The 18,235-nt window shown below is 47.0% G+C and overlaps 1 pseudogene; it reads left to right on the top strand.

Annotated features, from left to right (window-relative positions):
* The first annotated feature begins 17,679 nt into the window (after positions 1 to 17,679).
* Positions 17,680 to 17,784, top strand: LOC120101328 (small nucleolar RNA SNORA17; annotated as a pseudogene).
* The last annotated feature ends 451 nt before the right edge of the window (positions 17,785 to 18,235 follow it).

Raw genomic sequence — 18,235 nt, forward strand, 5'->3', positions numbered from 1 at the left:
GATGTTAATATTATGGTTAGAGTTAAGTATGATTGGGTTCATGGAAAATCCCCAGCCAGATGCAGAAGACTAATACAAATCTGGTGGTCAGGATGCATAATGATATGATAAAGCTGTGTCCTTGCTGAGAAATACATCTGACGTCAAGATGCCCAATGTGATGACCTGTAACCTTTCTGAAAAACCAACAATCTGCTGACTAATAGATATGACGAACCTGTGACCTTTCTGACATCCTGTCGACATCAGCCGATTCCCTGACCACAGGAATACTGTGTCCTTGGCCTGCGTAAATGTTTCCCACTTCCCCCCTCTCTCTGTTACCCCTGTTATGGTATAAATTCAGCCTTGGAAAAAATAAAACTGTCGCCTTGATCAGACTCTTGTCTTGGCATCCTTCTTCGAGTCTCTCACCTCCCATTCTCTTCCAGGTACCCTCAGCACTCTCGTTGACATACAGTATGTGTGTGTGTACCTGTATCTGTGTTCCTGTGTATATGTGTTCCTGTGTGTATATGTGAAGCCACCCCTCAGCAGGGCTTTGGACAAATTTATTTTGTTCCCCAAATGAGTGACCTAGTGGCTAACAGGTACCTGAGGCCATTTTGTTCCAAGTCAGAACACAGATCACCCAAATGCCTCCCAGTTCTATTTGAAGGGAAACTTGCCCCCACAGGCATTTTGTCAGATAGTCCTCTCTTCTTTCTTTAGTTTACCACACAAGAATATCAACAAAAGCTGAGGTCAATGGTACTTTGATTAAATAGTCTGAGGACCTAAAATTCACTACTCCACTAGTGAGTCAACTAGATTTTCTTTCATTTTTTCCCTTAAAAAAAGATTTACTTATTTATATTTTACGTATGAGAGTTTTGCTTACACATATGTGTACCATGTTCATGCCTGCAGAGGCCAGAAGAGCATCAGATCCCTTAGAGTTACAGATGGTTGGGGGCCACCATGTAGGTGCTGGGAAGCAAATCTGGGTTCTCCGAAAGGGCAGTCAGTGCTTTTAATCACTGGGCATCTCTCCAGGCAACTGTTTAGATATTGTTTTTAATCGAAGGAAGACCTGTTGGAACGGGACTGCTGCAGTAACCATGGGCGGGGCACCTGCTCACTTGTTCCCACTTCCTGGTTTGTTGAGAGTTGTCATAGTATCTGCCACACTGGGGACTCACTGTTTGCAGCCTTCCAGGTCCCTCTGTGAGTAGCTGCGAGCCTGAGAGGCTGGCCTGGGAGGCTGGTGTCCCCTGGAACTCATGGGTAGTTGGGATACATGGGCTGCACTTGTTCTTGGACTCACCCTGCCTTCTTTTACTTTGCCTATTCTGTCGCTGAGCCAAGAGAGTGACATGGGTGGGCGTGACAGTCTGGGGCTAGACACGGAAGCCTGCACAACTCGGTGCAGTCTACCCCACACCCACCCTCCCTCCCGCAGGGCCCTGTGGAACCGCAGGGGGTGGGGTGGGATGGGGGGAACAAACTGGAAAATCCTTGTAGACATCCGTTGCCCTTTGGTACTCCAGAGCTCTTAGGCACCCCCGGGGCTATGCCTGTTCTGCCCGCTGAAGCTTTGCTGGGCAGACATCCCAGTTCAAAACCTGGAGCCAGTGACACTGATGGCCAGGAGGCTGCGCGGCAAGGAATGCTTTGGTGGGCATGATGATGGAGGTACTCTGGTGGAACATTGTAGAGTCTCTCCTTTAAGCAGCATTGAGACCCCTGCTCCGCCTCTGAAGCCCCTTCAAAAACTGGAGGAAGGGAGGGTAAGCAATTATTTTTATTTACTTTTTTTTTGTTGTGTTTTGTTTTTTGAGATAAGGTTTTCTGTATAGTCCTGGATGTCCTGAAACCCGATTGGTAGACCAGGCTGACTTCAAACTGACAGAGATCTGTCTGCCTCTGCTTCCTAAGTGCTGGGATTAAAGGCATACACCACCACTGCCTGGCTTTATCTATTTTTTTTTAAATGTGTGCATGTGTGTGAGTGCATGTGCATGTGTGTGCCAGTGCCCACAGAGGCCAGAACAGAATGTCAGATCCCTTGGACCTGAACAAGTCCAGTGTGGAAACTGGACTTAGACTTGGATCTTCCTAACAGAAAGCAAGCTCTTAAAGCTGTTGATCGCTCTCTCCAGTCCGGGAAGAAATTATTTTTATCAATAAGAATGAAATTTCCCCTTGTTGCCTAGAAGTGCTAACTCACATTGACATAGGTGTCTTAGGTCACTGTAACTGTGATTAAACAGTGACTAAAGACAATGAGGGAAGGAATGTACCCACTTCACCTTCCAGCTGTTGTCCATCAGCCGTGGAAGAAGTCAGGGAAGGAACTCAAGGCAGGAACCTGGAAGCAGGAACTGAAGCAGAGACCCTGGAGGAGTGCTGTTTACTGGCTGCTCCCCAAAGCTTGCTCAGCCTGCTACTAGGGTGGCACCCTTCCCCAAGGCCCCTGGGATCGTCCTATGCACACCAGTCATAAATCAAAAAATGACCAGATTTGCTTACAGGCAATCTGACGGAGGATCCTCTTCTCAGACAACCCTAGCTTGCATCAAGTTAAAAGAAAAACCAGCCAGGACCACAGGTGTCTGTTTACATCACAAGCAGAAAGCTTCAGACTTGGGTCGGGTACTTGTAGCCCATCTTCTAGGTCCATCCTACTTTGCAGAGTCCTAGCTGAGAGGACCTCACACTGACCCTTTTACACTCTGCTTTACTGTGAGCCTCATGAGGCCCTGACCATTTAAACGTCACAACTCAACTGTTTCTGACATCCTATAATAATCCCAGAGTGAGACATCTCAAGGTTTCTTTAGGATAAGAATCCTTCACACCAGGTCAACAAACCTGACTTTGTTGGGGTCACCCTGTTTGTCTCTACTGTTGGCCTAAGACAGACATTTAGTTCGAAAGTATGAGGAAAAACAAGTCAAGCAGCACAGGACTGTGCCTAGAAGGCCGCATGGTTACAGGACAAGACGAGGGGGTGTCTGAGGGGTCTTGGGAAGTTGCAATGTAAGGGAAACAAACTGGAGGGGCTGAGGCTGTCAGACAGAGGACAGAGAAAGATGAGAGAATTCTGGGTGTGCAGAACAAAACGTAGAGAGCTTCAGCAACAAGCCCTTTGCTTATTAAGCTAGAGGCTTGCCTGGTCTGGTGAGCCAGTGTTTCTGGGTCTGCTCCCAGGGCTTGGGGTGTTTGGGTCCTGAGTTAGACTGTGAGCCTCTGCTTGCTGACAAATCACATCTTGACAGGCCTAGCTTTGGAAAAAAAATTTTTTTTGGTACTGAGGATCTCTCCCCGAGGCCTTATATAAACTAGACAAGCCCTTTCCCATCGAGCTGCACCCAATTCCTTATTGTTGCAGATCTACTGGCTTTATTTTTGATTCTAGAACTGAACATCTACCTAGAACAAAGTGCCTCACTCTGCATGGGCAAACTCTGTCCTCCCCCACCCTCTCTCCAGGGCCTTACACAGTGCTGCATTTGGGGTTTTACTGCTGTGAACAGACACCATGACTAATGTAAATCTTATAAAGGACAACATTTAATTGGGGCTGGCTTACAGGTTCAGAGGTTCAGTCCATTATCATCAAGGTGGGAGCATGGCAGCATCCAGACAGGCATGGTGCAGGAGGAGCTGAGAGTTCTACATCCTCATCTAAAGGCTGATAGCAGAATAATGGCTTCCAGGCAGCTAGGACTAGGGTCTTAAAGCCTATTCCCACAGTGACACACCTACTCCAACAGTGCCACACCTGGGCCACTCTCTGGGCCAAGCACATACAAACCACATACATAGGATAGGCAAGCACTGTACACAGAGGCCAGCCCCAGAATGCCAGGTTTTATTTATAGCCAGAGAACAGGAAGTGGGCTGCAGAACAGGAAACCCAGGACCAGAGACAGCTAGATTAGTAACAGCTGGAGGGTTCCTTATTTGAAAAAGGTTTGAACATCTGTCTGCTTTTGATTGGCTGAGATTCTGTGACTTATTACAGGAGTGGGTTGTACTCTGTTCTCACAAGTTAGGTTACAGCTCACTGTGTTCAGAGAACCAGTAGGCAAATTTCACAGTTCTTTGCAACATCAATAGTTTAAGTGATGCCTTCACTACTAAAATCTCAGATTTGAGACTAACCACATTCAGAATAGGAACTACATATGCAAAGGCTTGCCTCATTCATTCATTCATTCATTCACTCACTCACTCACTCACTCACTCAAGATATGTGTGTGTGTGTGTGTGTGTGTGTGTGTGTGTGTGTGTGTGTGTATTTTAAATTCTTTCTTCCCATAGGCCTTTGAAAACATTTATAGTGTAGTAGAAATAATTCTGTCAACAGCCAACTCTGGACAGTATTGTTTGTGCTGGAAATCTCACCCAGACAGGAAAGAATGTGTGTGTGTGTGTGTGTGTGTGTGTGTGTGTGTGTGTGTGCCATAGAGACCTAGAAGCTACTATTGCTGAAGGCACTGACTTGGACCTCTGGATGTCTTGTGTGTAACTAAAAGCAAAATAAAAAGCCCAGTTCAGTGGTAGAGCACTTGCCTAGCAAGCGCAAGGCCCTGGGTTCAGTCCCCAGCTCCAAAAAAAAAAAAAAAGAAAAGAAAGAAAAAAAAAAAGCCCAGCAAGACAGCAGGATGGCCCAGTGGCTAGAGGGGCTTGCCTTGCAAGGCTACCAACCCCTGAGTTCTATTCTAGGAACCCATGTAAAATGGAGGGAGGGAACTGACTGTCAGACATCCTCTGACCTTGACATGTATAGGCCACTTCTCCAATAATTGTAAAATAAATAAGACTTCTGTGTAGGTTGATGTCATCTTGTAGGTGAAGGCAGGTACAGGATAGAACGAGGCCTGTCATTGGATGAGAAGGAAGGATGGGAGGGAGAAAAGTTTTAGAGAGGAGAGGAGATGGGAGCAGCCAAGAGAACATGGAGGCGGGTGTTCCGATTTCTCTCTGCACATTTACAGGTTGTTATGACTATTCTTAAGGGATGGATGTGTACAGGGCTTTGTGTGTCTAGATGAGCAAACCTATCTTATCTAGGTGGGTTGTTTGTACCCTTATCATTTGGTTGTGAGTTAATTGTGTGGATGTATTGTACATTGAGTAATTAACATAAATCTGGTTGTTGGGCTACAGTTTGGTCACTCATGACCTCGCTGGGTTGATGAGAGTGTGAGCAGAGTCTGTGACAGGAAGCCATGCTAGTATAGAATGCTTGGGGCTAGCGTGGCGTGGGGCCACACTAGCACGCCCACGGAACTCGATGTGTGTGTCAGGTGTGATAACATCCCACCAAGGGGACAGTGTGTAAAAGAGGCTGACAGAGAAACAGCTAGAGTGTGGGGATCCTCACGGAGTGAGAACTTGCGGGAACTGGTCATGCATGTTTTTATTTATACCACAACATTCTGGCATTTCCATCTCCATTTTGTACCGTGTCTATCCTACTGCCTCTTTTTGGAGGTTGTAGCAGGAGAGGGAAGTGACCTTGTACACCTCTATCAATGAACACAATGGATTTGAATCTTGATGGTTGCAAAGCAACCGTAAGCACTGGGAACACACACACACACACACACACACACACACACACACACACACACCACACGGAGTAGAATTTATCGCCTGTTGCAGGAGAAGAGAGCAAGGGTGTCATTTTCAAAGCAACGCTCTCCCTGAACAAAGATAGAATGTGGTTTCATTCAAGGTGGCTATTCATATAGGGGTTAGCCCATTCCTAAGCAGGCTCCGTTTATGGTCATAGAGATTAAAATGATGGACAGGAAGGCCTCTACGCATGCTCAATTTGCACCATAAAGTTTCAATTGACAATGGAGAGAAGTAGCCTCTGACTGTGCCTGCCTTGCACAATGGATATCTCAGTGTTGGGAGGGAAGTATGTGGAGTGGTGAGGGAGGAAAGGGACCCATGTCTAGACAACTAGATCAGACACATCAACCCCAACGGTTACTGGGGTGACGGTGTCACAGCCAGATAGCCCTTACGTCCTTTACCTCCTCTATCTCTCCTGCACACAGCAGGCTAATCATCTAAGGCTCATATGTATTAGAGCTAGCACATGCCTTCAGGGCCTCAAGGCTGATGACAGAAGTAACTAAGATGTTTTCAAAGTGCCAGGAACAGCAAGCCAATCAGTGTATGTCGTGTCTAAGTTGCCCTGAACCCCCTTAAGCAGGATCAGCTGTCCCACTATGGATACTGGCTTGTTCCTTCCAGCAATAACATCTTCCCTGGTTTCAGAGCCAGATGGCAGATAACCATTAGTCAGACCAGGGTGTGAACAGTGCTTAAATGCATATTCCTTGCCTCTTCCCCCCCAGATTCCTGAGACTCTTCCCAGTGTCCCCAAAGACAAACTAAGAATGTGTGAGTCTGTGCTTCTTGACACGGCCCTATGGAGTAGATTCCCTCCCCCCCCTCCTTCCCCCACTGCTTCTTCTGGGAGTCATTTTTGGGGTGGATGGACCTGGTCATTCCCTAAAGTCAGCCTCCACTCCCACTTTGACCTAGGACTCATATTAATTAGGCAAGGTGAATCTCTATTGGGAAACAACCTGACTGAATTGGAGGAAAAGTCCAAAAGCCACCCCTAGCAGTGCTCAGGGTGGGCACTTTTCTCCCCAAGCAGTCCAAAGGGGACTGGATTGGTTCTTAAGACAGATACTCTTAGGTTACTTGGTATGACCCACTCCTTGTAGACAGTCTAGGCAGACTGATCACAGGGGTTGGTTGGAAGGAGGTGACTAGAGAGAAAAACAGGATGTCACTTCCTAAGCAGGCCAGGGATGGGGTGCCAAGGGCAGTAGGCTATTCCTAAAGACCCCTTCTTTTCAAATATGGCAAATGCCGTCATAACTCCAGGTCCCAGGACACACTCTGGTTTGGGATGTGGGCTTTGCTGCCTTGCATGGATCTGGATCTGCATACACAGGCTGCAGCCGTGTTGTTGTCTGTAGGGAGCTCAGCACAGCCAGCGCACACCAGGGTTGACCCAGGGCATCTGGATGAGGATAGAACTGCCCTGAGCAGGAGGAGGGGAGCTATGTCCCCGGGGTTCCTCTCACTTTGTGAGAGTGAATGTGTGCGTCTTGGGGTCTACTGGCTCCTCTGTAACCTCAGACCTGAGTAATTTCAGTTTCCAGTCTGAGAGTTTTCACCCGTGAGGAACACCAGGTCTTATCTAGTTCATAGGGGAAGTCTGAGGATTAAACGAGGACGATTCCATGAGAACTCTGCAGAATTTAAAGGTCTCAATGGCGGCTTTTTAGTCCCACTGGGCTTTCGGAAGAAATTAACGGTTAGTGGGTTCTCCTGTGCTACAGGAGACTAGGGATGCTCTTAGCTGAATGAACCACTGAGTTCATGACCTGGCCCATGACTGACTCCCTGGAGGATGCCCAGCAAGAATGGTGCTGAAGCACCTTCTCCACAGAGCAAGTAGCTCAGGAGTAAGGCTGGAGGTCAGTGGAAGGCAGCCAGCACTTGCCTGATTCATCAGGTTCAGGGTTGGGCTCTTAGGTGGGGATTGTCCCTATGGTCCGAGACCTCAGGAATCCAACGTGGCCACAGAAATCTCCTTTGGCCAGACTCTTTGTGCTTTGTCTGTATCGGCTCAGCCTGATGGCCTGCTTCTTAGGTAGTCAGGCATGGCCTGGGCATGAGAATGTCTCCCAGGAGCCTCTGTGAGCTTTGCCTGGAGCCTTGACGGTCTGATGACTGGCATTTGACCAGGTGTCTGTCTGCTGTCATGTGTTGGTCATGGCCCCACACCTTCTTCAGTTCCCTGCATCCTGAGTTTCTAAGAGACAGGTTTCAGGAATGGGGCAGGAGAAGCAGTTCTGGGGGGCAAAGAAAAAGAACTTGGGTGGTTTTGATGAAGATACCCTGAGAGAAAAAACAATTGTGATGTTACAGATGAGAGGAAACGCTGCCCAGTAGAGCGGCCACACCTGACGCACACACCGTAAATATGGAAAAATTTCCTGGAAAACCATCTGATCTGTTTCAGAACCATATTCACGGGTAAAGTAACATTCCAATCTGTGTTATCTTGGATGAGGTCACCTCTGTGAAACAATTGTTAGGCTCCCTGAAACTTCAGAGTTTCTATATTGAATAATAATAATTTTTTAATAATTTTTTTTTTTTGGAGCTGGGGACCGAACCCAGGGCCTTGCGCTTCCTAGGCAAGCTCTCTACCACTGAGCTAAATCCCCAACCCCAATAATTATTTTTTTTTGCTTTTACTTTATGGGCACTGTTGTTTTGCCTGTATGTATGACTGTGTGAGAGTATCTTATCCCCTGGAACTGGAGTTACAGATAGCTATGAGTTGTGTGGTTGCTGGGAATTGAACCTAGGTCCTTTGGAAGAACAGCCAGTGCTCCTAACCATTGAGCCACCACCACCACCACCACCACCACCACCATCATCATCACCATCATCATCACCACCATCACCATCACCATCATCATCACTAGTGAGGAGAGACACACATATGTTTCTGCACACATGTGGAGGTCAGAGAACAACTTTTGGAGGTCAGTTCTTTCTTCACCCTTTGGGACCCAGGGGCACAACTTTGGCGGCCATCACTGCACGGTGAGCAGTTTTCCCTGCTGAGCCATCTTACTAGATGTTTCCCCCATGTCTTTAGTACAAAGATCTTGTTTGTTTGCTTTTGTCTGTGTTCTGTGTGAATGGGTGTCTTGCCTGTTTGTCTGTGTGTGCAGTATGTGTAAGCAGTGCCCTGGGAGGCCAGGAGATGACATCAGATCCCTGGGAACTGGAGTTACAGACATTTGTGAGCCTCTAGAGGGTGCTGGGAACTGAACCAGGGTCCTCCGCAAGAGCAGCCAGGACACTTCACCTCTCCAGACCCCAGCCTCAGTTTTGCTGAGACGGTCTCAGTATGTAGCCCAGGCTGGCCTTGAATTCATGATCCTCCTGTCATCTATATCTCTTATGTGCTGAGATATTCCAATCACACCTGGCTAAAAACACCTTTGTTGTTTTTGTTATTGATCTGATAACTACAGTGGATCCACTTACTATGTTTCCAAGTTCTCAGGTGTGCTACCCAGGAAGAAGTAAAGCAAAGGCCTCTGGGAGCTTCCTGGAGGACCATAGTAATTGGAGCCTGTGAGACAGGAGGTCAATGTAATGTAATAGTAACACAAGAGGGCAGTTTTTAAAGGACCTGGAGATGATCTGTGGGTCCTGCTGACCAGGATTCCCTAACGTGGGCTCTGACCAGTTCAACCTAGTCTTGAATTCCCAATTCTCACGCCTCAGCCACCCAAGTACTAGGATTACAGGCACAGTTGTTTCTGAAGAGCACTTTAAAATTGCAAGCAAAGGGCTGGAGAGATGGCTCAGTGGTTAAGAGCACTGACTGCTCTTCCAGAGGTCATGAGTTCAATTCCCAGCAACCACATGGTGGCTCACAACCATCTGTAATGAGATCTGTTGCCCTCTTCTGGCCTGCAGTCACATATGCAGGCAGAATGCTGTACATAAAATAAATAAAAAAAAAATCTTTTTTAAAAAAATTGTAAAGTATGCATTGCAAGCTACCATTAAACACTTAAAAACACCCAAAGAGGGTTCAGTTGATGAATGTGCCTGTTGCTAAGTCTAACAGCCCAAGGTCAAACTCCAGGGCCCACATTGGTGGGAAGCAGAGCACCAACTTCTTCAAGTTGTCCTCTGACCTCTATATGCACAATGGGACAAATGAATTTGTCCCCGAAATAAATAAAATGAAAAAGTCCCTGAGGGAGAGGTAATAGCTTAGGTCTTCAAATAACCTGCGAGAAACACTAAAGACAAGATTATTCTGGGCCAGAAACCCTTAGGGTTGAGATACCATTGCAACCATTATCATGGTTGTTTATTAGCATGATGAAGAGGATGATGACGACGACGACGACGACAATGACTTCAAGGGACTGCCACAAGGGATAGGAAACAGTTTCAATCTAAAAATCCTTAGACTGCATGTGCAGGCAAGTTCACACCATTGAAAGAAGCTGGTGTTTGTGAATGCTGCAGTCTCCTGCTGTAGCATCTTTGAAATTCACGGTTGCATCCGGGCAGGCGCGTCGGCGGTCCTCTCAGAGGAGCACGCGCGCCCTCTGGTGGACAATACTGAGCAGACCGCCAATGCCTTGCAAAAGCGCGACGGTCGCTAGGGGAGCTGCAGATGTCACAGGCTGGTGAGCCAGAAGGTTTGCAAGTGTTTGGACAGCTTTGAGAGGGCACTTAAGCTTCTTTCTGCCAGCCACGTGTTTAAGCTGGGGCAGGGAAATCTTATGACACAGATGGAACTCACTGGACAAAGTTTTGTTTTGCTTTGTTTGCGGTCACTGTTCTAAGAATACAAAACACAATCGCCAAGCAACCTAACCCCTTTGCTTTTTCTCATTTTAAAATCCACGAACATCTTGACTAAGACTTTGGAAAAAGGAGATGGAGAAGGACAGAAGGATGTCAGGGGCTGCGCTGGTCTGATGTCCTGGTGGCCCTAGGAGCATGGGAGTTGAGGTCTTCCTTGCAAACTAACACTGTGCAAACACAGAGTTGGGGGGCCTGGCTGTGGTGCTGGAGGAGAGTCTTGACATTTTTAAGCTACACTGGCTTCCCACATAGTGGGTGTTTGTTTCAGACAAGGGGTGCTCTTGTTGGACAACAGAACCTAGGAATCTTCTCTGATACAAGGCCTCTCTTCCCCACGCCAATCTTGTCTTTGCTCTTCTTGACATAACAAAGCCGCTCACCAGCAAACAAATAAAAAACCTCAGGCTGTACCTAATTTTTTTTTAAAGATCACTAAATGAAACTGACAGTGGGGAGATCACACTTGATAGAATGTGTCAGACTAAAAATTAACTGAAGAATACATTTATGTCACTGAATGGATAATCTGATTAGAAAGCAACAGGAACAAAAGGAAAGTTCGGGCTGCAGTTCTGTAGTTGCTGGAATAGAAGGGCCTGGCTCAGTCAGCCATCTTTATGATGTAGAATTTATATAGGATAATTGCTAATGAAAAGAATTTCAAGAATATGATGATGGCTAATGGGAAACCTTGGAAGATTTCAACTGCTCAGAAAATAGATCAAGAAATGAAGTTGAGGGGCTGAGGAAACGGCTCGGGGCTTCATGTGCTTGCCTCACAAGTGGGAGGACTGGCATTCAAATCCCTCAAACCCGCATAAATGCTGGGGGGGGGGGGCATGGTGGCCCTTCTGTGATTCCAGCCATGGAAGGTGGACACAGGGGATCCCCAAAGTGACCTGGCTAGCAAGAATTAGCTGTGGGAGAGCTCTGGGTTTGATTGAGACACCCTGCTCCTACGAGTAAGCCAGCAATGGAAGCTGGCTCTTGCCGTCAACCTCGGATTTCTACACAAGCATACCCACATGCATCCACATGTGTGCCCCACCCCACATGCAAATATACACACAGGCAAAACATGCACATATACATATATATATGTATATATGCATTCCACGCACATATAAAAATGGAAAACAAGAAAATGATAAGAAATGAAGTTGAATCAAAGGCATTTCCCCTGAAAGATGAGTTTTCCCCACGTGTGATGTCCACTCCCTGTCACTCTTTCTCCTTACAGCGCTTGGGGCCATGTGTGAAAGGCACTGACCTACTTTGTGCTTTGTTCACAAACAGAATAACCCCAGTTCCAAATACTGAGCTTTGAACTGAGTTTCTTTGTATTCAAGTCTCTTAACTTCCGGAGTCTTTCACTGGCTGCTCCCCACCCCACCCCCAGGCACACTGCCAGCTCCCACTCCTCCCCTTTATAGATCCCTGTCTCCTCCTTGCAGAGATTCTCTCTGTGGCTTACTCTTATCTACACAGTCACAACTTCAAACCGCACCTGCGCTGACAGTCCTGCTTGAGCTTCCTGTATAAGCAGTGGCAGTGGGTAACCAAGGCAGCAAGAAGAACTTAATGGAATGACATTAGGTCTGTCTAGAACTGGCAGGCAAGCTGGAGACCAGGCAAGTAAAATGAGCAGGAGTGCAGGGGAAGCACAATGGTCAGGCACTGCTCCAGGGGCATACCACAAGGGCCGGCTGGTCAGGACCTGCTGGTCCCTCAGAGAGAACACACTGCCTCCCAACATGGGCCACAGGAGAGTGGCTGGGTGGAACTTGAACTGTCCTGTGCCACATCCTGAAATGCTCTGGGTACAGGGTCTGGGGAGAAGGGGCCTTGGCGGAAGGAGGGGCTCTTACTCTTGCCCTCCACCCGTGGCAGATTCTTCATACACAGGAAGAAGGTTCAGAGGCATGACACCTACCACACCTAAGATGTTTACCAGTTGACCTACTCCACAGAAACTGTCTCAATTCCATTTTAGGCAAGGAGACTGCCTGGTTCGTAGTCACAAGATTTTTCAGGCCTGTCTTGTCTTGAACCTTCCTGTCTTTTTGCTTCTGGTTCGTTCCATCCATTGAGTCTGAACATGGATTTTTAAGCCTGAGGACCCTGGCTCTGGCTTGAAGACCTCCTTCATGTTTCATACTCTGCCCTCTGCCCCTCCCTCACCACACCCTCAATTTAATGGTGCTTATTTTGAGGGCACCTGAAATAAGGTGTAGGTGGTAGGGGAGGGGAGTGTGTGTGAGAGAGAGAGTGTGTGTGTGTGTGTGTGTGTGTGTGTGAGAGAGTGTGTGTGTGTGCGTGTGTGTGTGTGAGAGAGTGTGTGTGAGTGTGTGTGCATGTGTGTGAGTGTGTGTGAGTGTGTGCGTGTGTGTGAGTGTGTGTGAGAGTGTGTGTCTGTGTGTGTGAGTGTGTGCGAGCGCGTGTGTGTGAGAGTGAGAGTGTGTGCGTGTGTGAGTGTGTGTGTGAGAGAGTGTGTGAGAGTGTGTATGTGAGTGTGTGTGAGAGTGTGTGTGTGTGAGTGTGTGTGTGTGTGTGTGTGTGTGTGTGGTGGTGGCAGTGATGTCGGGGCCCGTTGTTTTGCACAGAGACTCTGAAGAGGTTTGAGTAAAAGTCAGTCTATGGCCATGGGGCAACTTTCTGCTCCCAGATAGTTCTGCTACATAAATAACATCACATAACATAACATAACATAAGATAACATAACATAACATGCCACACCATACCGTACAATATCATACCATACATAACAGCTAATCAATTAGATGCACTTATCTAAGGCTGAGGGGTTTCCCAACCCCCTTTTTGACATGTGTCTTACCTTTAACCTTTAACCTTTCTGGTAGGAACAAGCTGGGGTTCCTGCTTCCAGGCCGCACTGGTGTCTGACTGTCTTTAGAAACCCACAAAGCAGTGAGTGACAGGCCCTTCCGTCAGTCAGAAGCAAACACAGAGGGCACAGGAGTTTCAATGTTCAGGGTGTTCGAGTCCTTCAGATCTTATTGTTTTTGGTTCTTTTTTTTTTTTTTTTTCCGGAGCTGGGGACCGAACCCAGGGCCTTGCGCTTCCTAGGCAAGCGCTCTACCACTGAGCCAAATCCCCAACCCCCCCTTCAGATCTTATTAAATGTCCTTACAGTCATTCCTGAACTTGAACCACCATCACTGCAGCTGGAGGGTGGGGGGGTGGGTGTCAATTCAGCAGACGTTGAAGTCTGGCTGTGCTTGAAGAGGTTGTTTTAGCTCATTTCTTGGGGTTGGAAAAGAGAGGCTTAAACTTACCTATTTTTTTTTTTTTCCGGCTATCCAGTCTTCGTAGGAGAAGCCACACTCACAACAGCTCCTAAGATTCATGCTTTTCATTTTGCTCTGTGCGAGTAGCAATATGGCCTTCAAAGTTTTGCCTGAATGAGTTTTTTTATTCCAGGTGACTCTAAGTGATAATTTAATTTTAGCAATTTACCACCGAGGGCCAGCAGCTGCCATATTCTTTGTATATTAGCTAGATTTTACTGCCTTGTTCTTGAAAATCCAATCCTACAGTCAGCCCTTAATTTCCCCATAGCCCTTGTTGATTCTTTACTGTTGGGTCCTTGAGTGAGAACCTCAGAGGCCAGCCTAGGATGACTTGGGAAAGGAGCTGACTTAGGGAGGACCTGGACAGCACACGGAGTCTACAGGTCTAGCCAGCCAGGATTAGAAAATGAACAGGAGCTGGGAGGGGTAGCACTCAGGAGTCAGAGGCTGGCGATCACTGAGTTCAAGGCCACCCTGGTCTACAAAGTGAGTTTCAAGACAGCCAGGGCTACACGGAGAAACGCTGTCTCAAAAACAAAAACAAAAACAAAAACAAACAACAACAACAAAAAATAAACAAAAAAACACCAAAAACAAAAAACAAAAAAAAACAAAACCCAAAAAAACCCCCAAAAACCCACAAACAAAACAAAACAAAACAAAACGGACAAAAACCAAACCAAACCAAACAACCCCCCACTCCAAACCCAAACCAAATCAAAACCAAAACCAACCAAAAAAAAAAAAAAAAAAAAACCCAAATAAGAAAACAAACAAGGGGTTGGGGATTTAGCTCAGTGGTAGAGCACTTGCCTAGCAAGCACAAGGCCCTGGGTTCGGTCCCCAGCTCCGAAAAAAAGAAAAAAAAAAGAAAACAAACAAATACAAACAACAACAAATTACACTTGGGACATTAAACTTTAGCTGGGTGGTGGTTGCACCTGTCTTTTAATTTCAGCACTCGGGAGGCAGAGGCAGGAGGATCTCTGAGTTTGAGGCCAGCCTGGTCCACAGAGCAGAGGTCCAGGATAGCTAGGGCTACACAGAGAAACCCTGTCTGGAACCCACTCCCTGAAAAGGAAAATGATTAAGAGTCAGGACATATTCCCGAGGGCTGCTGTGGGCCCTGTCATCACCGAGGCCACCTGAGACTTTGCGTTCTACTTATTTTTCATTAATGTGTAAGTGTGGAGTAGAATGACCAAGGAGTCACACTGGTGTGAATTCCTGAGTTCTGGGAACTGTTAGATTACCAGTTCCAAGGACCAAAGGCAGACACACAGACCCACAGACAGACAGACAGACAGGCAGGTAGACAGACAACATACTTTCCTCCTCTGTCCTTCTGTTCTGCCTTTCATGGATAGTGTCATGATTAATCCTGATTGTCAACCTCTCTACATCTGGAATCAACTGAACCCAAGCTTCTGGGGGATATTCTTGATCAGACTGTTTGAGCCAGGAAGAGCCCCCCCCCCCCCAAGTCTGGACCATACCTTGCGGTGGCAGCTCAGATAAAAAGACACAGGAGAAGGAAGTTTTGTTTTTTTGCCTGCTTGTCCCCCTCCCGCCCCCTTTGTTGCTGTCAGTTTCTTTAGGACTCTAACATGGACTGAACACCACCAGCTCTCCAGGGACTCCAGATTGGGGCTGCTGAGACAGCAGCCTCAACGGCTGGACAACTGCCACATTCTGGGCATTTGTGCCATGAGACAGCCATTGTTGGCTGACGTGGACCCCAGCCTGGAAGCCACTGTGATGTATACATGGTCAGCTCTGTTCTCTGATACAGATGGGGTGATACCTACTAGAGCTGCCAGCGGGACGCTCTTATTCCTTCTGCTCTTCTGCTAGTCTCTCCTGGAAACGCCCTCACAGACAAACCCAGAAACTGGACATCTGCGAGGCCCGTCAGATCGACACAGGGAATTAGTCAGTGCAGTCAGATTTATTTAAACAGAGACCGGTGGGAACGGCCTGGAAGCTGAGCTAGAAGAAGCACATGATTCAGGCAAATAGGTTGGAGCCGGACATGTGAGGAGCTTGGGTATCATCTGTTTTGGGTGATAACGAAAAAAAAAAAAAATTCAGGCTAGAAGGCAAGGGACCAAAGGGAGGGAGATCTCTGCTCTGAGATGGACTCCAACGCCTGCACATCACAAGACAAAATAATGGGCTCCAATGTGTTAATGGGTTTTAATGTTGCACATGTAGGAGCAACCTGTGGCCTCTTTGAAGAAAAGTTCTCAAAGCAATGTGGTCAGGCTGCTGCTGTTTCAGGGCTTTTGGGAGCCTTTTAGGTCCCGCCTATGTAGGTGCCTAAAGTAGCATTCGTGGAGATGCCTAGGAATCAATACATCTATCTAGATCACCGACATCCCGTATGGCTATTAGATTCCAGAATGGCTGGAAACCATCCAAAGCTAGCAAGAAGTTTCTTCAGCAGCCAAGCCTTGCCAATTTAGAAACAACAACTAAACTGTTTATCAACACAAACGTTTAGGGGCACCCTGTGTATCATCTGTGCTGCAGGTTATAAACATCTATATTTCTAGCTATTTCCCTTAGCAGGAATAGAAGATGTTCTGAAGAGCTTGATCAGAAGGAAAAAAAAAAAAAAAATCACAGCTAAGCTGCTACCTGATTTCCTCAGAGTTCCCCAAACGGCTCCCCCGGACCTTCACTAGACAGGGAAATGTGTCGGAGCCCCATTGATCATGTTCACGGTTGCACTCTCCCCCAAAAGTTTGTCTTCCAACCTGCTTTATTAGCCATGAAATGCTTCTCCTCTTCATGCATTATTGAAAGTCTCGGGTTTAATAGAGCCTAAAAATATCAGCAATGGGTAGAGCTGCTTTCAGAGTGGAGACTGGGGAATGGGCAGGCTGCACGGCTCGGCCTTTCGGAGAGGAAACCGAGATGGAAATGGGGGATGGGCCAGTCTTTTGGTTACCCCTCTCTCATTTGCATTAGAGGAAATAGTCGTTTTGGTTCCCGCCACTTTCGCGGCTTGTTTCAGCTTTGTGCCGAGATGGGGTGGGGAGATACCAGGGTGACACAGTCATGTAGGAAAGGATGTCGCTTTACTTCAGTTGCCAGAGGCACAGGCAGAGAAGATGAACTTCAAGGCAAGGAAGCACGCTCAGGGATAAATGCAGGCTGTTTCACAGGGATCGGATGATCGGGCCGGAGAAGACAGTAAGCACACGTGTGCACCTAACAGTGGCTTCAGACACCGTGAGTCGCCGGCCCCATCTCAGCAGCTGATAGAGAAACTTGAAAAAAAATCACAAGGTTTAAAGGGTCCGAACAATGCAACCAACGGCTCTCTCCTAATCGATACGAACATCGTACCCTCCATCTTCAGAATTTGAATGCTTTCTCGATGGTGTGCTGTGATCCCCACAAGAAAGACCATAGGGTCGGCCCTAAAACCCGTGGAGCACACAGTGTGCTCTCAGATGCCAGCAATTGACGGCAATACACAATCTAGGGAAATGGAACCACCTACTTCTAAGTAAGCAGCAGAACACTAGGGAATTCAGAGCGAAGTTAGAAAATGCTTGAACTTAAGTGGAATTGCACACCCACCATGATGAAGTTTCCGGAATGTAGCTGAAGCAGAGTTTAGACGGATTTTTGTGGATTTAAATGCTGACATTAAGAAAAACAAATAAACAAACAAACAAACGAACAAACAGGTCGGGGGCTGGAGAGATGGCTCAGTGGTTAAGAGCACTGGCTGTTTTGGGTTTGAATCCCAGCAACCACAGAGTGGCTCACACACATCTGTAGCTCTAGTTCCAGAGGATCTGACCCCTCTTCTGACCTCTGTAGGCTTCAGCATGAGTATAGCGCACAGACATACATGCAGGCTAAACACCCATACATATAAAATTAAATACATAAATACAAAAAATTTAAAATCTCTGCCCCTAGAAGCCGTGCAAGTGTGACTGCTATGTCACAGGTTGGCCACTAGGTGGCAGAGAGGAGAGAGGCCAAGTCTATGCTCTCTTTAGTAGCCTACATTCCTTTTTTTTTTTTAAGATCCAATTGATAAGATATAATTATCCACTTAAACATACAAAGCCCTGTACCATCCATCCCTTAGGAACATTGATAACAACCTGTAAATACACAGAGCACAATTTTAACGCAACCTGCCATATTGTCCTGCCATGACTTCTCTCTCTCTGCCTCCTGTCTCTACCTTTCTGTCCTAGTCTCCTCCTCTTCCTTTTTTTTCTACATGCTTAATTCTTTTTTTTCCTTTTTTTTTCCTTTTTTTTTATTAACTTGAGTATTTCTTATATACATTTCGAGTGTTATTCCCTTTCCCGTTTTCCGGGCAAACATTCCCCTCCCCCCTCCCCTTCCTTATGGGTGTTCCCCTCCCAACCCTCCCCCCATTGCCGCCCTCCCCCCAACAGTCTAGTTCACTGGGGGTTCAGTCTTAGCAGGACCCAGGGCTTCCCCTTCCA

Source organism: Rattus norvegicus, chromosome 2 (genome assembly GCF_036323735.1).
Source record: "Rattus norvegicus strain BN/NHsdMcwi chromosome 2, GRCr8, whole genome shotgun sequence".
Taxonomy (NCBI): Eukaryota; Metazoa; Chordata; class Mammalia; order Rodentia; family Muridae; genus Rattus; species Rattus norvegicus.